Below are 4395 nucleotides of genomic sequence, written 5' to 3'. Positions count from 1 at the left end.
CTGAAACCAGGAGCCAGGACCTCTTCAGGGTCTCCCATGCAGATTCAGGGGCCCAAGGACTTGGGCCAACTTCCTACTGCTCTCCCAGGCTATAGCAGACAGCTGAATGGAAAATGGAGCAGCCTGGACTTGAACCGGCCTCCATATGGGATGCCCCCACTGCATGCAGTGGCTTTACTAGCTACACCACAGCACTGGCCTCAAGACAATGCTCTAAAATGATGCATTAATTATTCCCAAATATTGAAAAGTGGCATGGTACACATTTGAATGTGTTGTTTTGTACTAGTTGTAGAAAGAGTTTAAAATATATTTATATTTAAAAATGTAAGCTTTGATCTAAAGGTTTACTTTCCCTTAAGGTGCCTGTTTGGAAACTGAGAGATCATTGAAGTCTCAAGATAGAGTACAACTGATCTTATCCAAGCCTCCTTTATCACATGAGGATGCTAAATGCCAAGCCCAGAGAAGTAAAGTGAATTGTTCAAGGTCACATAGGTAAGTTGTGGCAGGGATAATTCTGTATTAGCATTAGGTATCCTGATACATAGGCCACTGTTCTGTCAATTTTGTACTCCTTCTGGAGTTAAAGATTCTAAGTTGTGGAAAATTGAATTTGGAAATTTAGTGGTTGCTATGTTGTTATGGTGAGAAATTTCTGTGTATAGCTATGAGTTGCTTAAATTTTCTTCAATATATTTTTCTAGTATGTTTGCTATTTATTTGAAATGTATAACAAATAGCTTCATCTATTTGCCAAAAGAATTTTTTAAAGATTTATTTATATTATTTGAAAGTTAGAATTACACAGAGAGACAAGGAGAGGCAGAGAGAGTGGTCTTCCATTCACTGGTTCACTCCACAGTTGGCCTCCATGGCTGCAGCTGTGCTGACTGGAAGGCAGGAACCAGGAGCCTCTTCCTGGTCTCCTATGCAGTTGCAGGGGCCCAAGGACTTGTACCATTTTATAGTGTTTCCCAGGCCATAGCAGAGAGCTGGATAGGAAGTGGAGCAGCCAGGTCTTGAACTGATGCCCCTATGGAATACCAGCACTGCAGGTGGCAGCCTCACCCACTATGCCACAGTGCCAGCCCTTGCCAAAAGAATTTATAGAAGCTATTCCATATATACACTTAACAATTATTTAGTTACTTGACATGAACTATCCCTGCATATTTGAAAATTTTGAATGGTATCACTTGGGTTTTAAGAATGTTATATTTTAGGTCTCTTAATATTTTTAGTGATGATGTTTTAAAGGCCCTTCCTGTTTTATGAAAAATGATAAGGATTTTGTTTTACAATGGCCATAGTATTACTACTTAAAGCAATAGATTAAATAAAACTTTTAAACAAAGTCATTTAATACTAAATTCTAACACACTGGTATATTTTAAAGTGAGAAACTGGATTTCTTTCAGATATTCTAAAGAAGAATGATAATCAAAATTGAAGACATCTACAGTTTTTAATCACTTGTTTTAAATATTGGTCATAATGGTCCAATTTTGAGTTTAATTTTAATTAGCTTTTAAATGATTCAATATGTTTTATAGAAAAAATTCGGAGAACATAATTATATACTCAACCTCCCTCCCTTCTTTTTCCTTCTTTGTCATTTTTTTTAGCTTATGAAATGACATTTTCAGTTTACATTACATTAAAAAGGGTTGTTGAATCAAGGGACAAGTTTAACAGGCAAAAAGCAAAAAGATCGTAATTTAGAGGGAATACAGACAATGGCTCTAAACAATATTTGAATATCACATCTAAACAATATTTGAATAAATTGATAAATATTTTAATTTCTCCTACTAAAATGCTCAAAGTCTTTAATTATTTATCAAATATTAGTGCAAAATTATGGATTTAAATGATCCCAAAAAGTGATGAATTTTTGTGTAATAAAGTCCAATTTTTGTCAAGGCTTTTTGACAGTCTCACAGAAAACTTATGTTTGTGAATGGGAAGAATAATACCAAAATATCCATACTACCAAAAGCAATTTGCAAATTCAATGCAATCCCAATCAACATACCAACGATGTTCTCAGAGCTAGAAAAAATGATGCTAAAATTCACATAGAAACATGAGAGATGCTTAACATCTAAAGCAATATTATAAAGCAAAAAAAAGCTGGAGACATCACACCATATTTTAAGACATATTACAGGGGTCAGCACTATGACAAAGCAGGTAAAGTCACCGTCTGCAGTGCTGGCATCTCATATGGGTGCCAGTATGTTTCCCAGCTGCTCCACTTCTTATACCCCTCTCTGGTATAGCCTGAGAAAAAAGTAGAAAATGGCCAAAGTCTTTGGGCCCCTGCACCTGCATAGAGACCTGGAAGAAGCTCCTGACACTTGGATTCAGATCAACAGAGCTCCGGCCATTGTGGCCATTTGGGGAGTAAACCAGTGGATGGAAGACCTCTCTCTCTCTCTGCCTCTACCTCTCTGTAACTCTGCCTTTCAAATAAATATACTGCAAAAAAAAAAAAAGAAGAAGTGTTAGCACTGATATAATAACAGACACATAGTTCAATGGAAAAGACTTGGTAGCATAGAAATAAACCCAAATTTCTACCAGCAACTCATATTTAACAAAGGAACTAAAATGAACTGGAGAAAGAAGAATCTCTTTCACAAGTGGTGCAGAGGAACTTGATTATCCATATGTAGAAGCCTGAAAAGAGACTCCAACATCTCTTACACTATGTGAAAGTGAACTCACAGTGAATTAAAATGTAATCATAAGACCCAAACCCAAGTAAACATAGGGAAACTCTAAATATTGTCAACACACAATAGCTTTTGGGTAAGATTCCAATAGCAATAGTCACAAAAATAAAAACAGAGACATTTGAGTATATCCAACTAAGATACTTCTTCACAACAAAGTAAACATCAGAGTGTAGATACAATGAACAGATGGCAGGAAAAGTTAAAACTCTGAATGTTTACAGATTTCCAGAACATTTACCTGAATTGGAAAAACTCCAAAAAATACAGTGAAGAAACAGGCAAGGATCTGAATAGACATTTCTCAGAAGAAATGTACATGGTCAAAACATGTGAATATGCCCGATGTCACTAGCCATTATGTAAATATAAATCAGAACACCATATCAGTCTCCAACACCTGTGGGAGAATACAACACTCAGGTGTTTGTGTGTGCAGCAAGTGGGTTTAGAGGACCCTGTTCACCTCTGGAGAGCAGAGCCTACAGGGAGGTAAAGAAACCTTACTGCGCAGGGGCATGCTAATCTTCTCTGTATCATTCCAATTTTAGTATATGTGCTGCCGAAGCGAGCACATGTGCTGCCGAAGCGAGAAAGAGATGAAAAGAATTTATCTCAGCTAGCCACTAATATTCAAGAAACAAGGTCTTCAGGAAAGCCAACTCAACTGACATTTTCATGTCATTGTTAAATAAAGGAAAAATTATCTAGGTTCAGCAATACGTAGTTTATAAGAGAAAGACTACAGAGTAATTTCCTTGGCATAGAAATAACTTTGTTTTTTTTTTTTTTTTTTTTTTTTTATCCATGAGGGCTTGCTATCACCACCACACACCCACATCCCATATACAAATGCCTGGCTTGAGTGGTAGCTTCTCTGCTTTGAGGCAAGTTTCTGCTAGTGTGCACCCTGGGAGGAGACGGAGGATGGCAGAAGTGCTTGGGTCCCTGCACCCAAATGGGACATCCAGAATGAATTCCCAGTTCCTGGTTTTGGCTTGGTCAAGCTTTGGCTATTGCAAGTGTCTGGGGAGTGAAGCAGTGGTTCCCTCTTCCTGTCACTCTGCCTTTCAAATCAATAACTGTTGTTGGTAATGACTAATAATGATATTCACTGATTGTCAAATTTTGAATCTATTAATTATAGACAATTCTCTTTGTATTTTTAAACTTTCATAATGTTCTGTAGCCAATTTCATCACTAGAAATAAAAACTTTTCCTCAAAAAAAAAAAAAAAGAAACCTTACTGCTTTCCTAATGTGCTTATTAAGTTCTTGACCAGCGCCTGTTAGTCTTGCCACAAACTTTCTAGTCTTACTACTTTCCTTCTTCTTCTTCTTCTCTGTGACTTGTAAAATAGTATACATTCTATATACTGTGGATACTTTTGATTTATTTTATTCCTTCGGTCTCCTATGAAGTTCCTCCACAAAAGCACAGCCCTCAAAATATTCATTCATTTATGCAGTCTGCAGATTTCATGAGCTACTAAATTCCAAGTAGTATGTTAAAGGCAAGATCTGGGCCTAAGAGAAAAGTGGTCTAAATTCTGTGCCTAGAAGAGGATTTGGGACATAGTAGAACTTCAGTGAAGTGCTATGTGAATGACATGCACTCATTAAATGAGTAATCTAAAGCATACACTTCATTTAA

General features: G+C 36.7%; 1 pseudogene; it reads right to left on the bottom strand.

Annotated features, from left to right (window-relative positions):
• Positions 1–3248: 3248 nt before the first annotated feature.
• Positions 3249–3316, bottom strand: LOC138848335 (U6 spliceosomal RNA; annotated as a pseudogene).
• Positions 3317–4395: the final 1079 nt, after the last annotated feature.

This window comes from Oryctolagus cuniculus, chromosome 21 (assembly GCF_051225735.1).
Source record: "Oryctolagus cuniculus isolate XC-2025 breed Fujian yellow rabbit chromosome 21, ASM5122573v1, whole genome shotgun sequence".
NCBI lineage: Eukaryota > Metazoa > Chordata > Mammalia > Lagomorpha > Leporidae > Oryctolagus > Oryctolagus cuniculus.
This window is presented reverse-complemented; position numbering and strand designations above follow the sequence as displayed.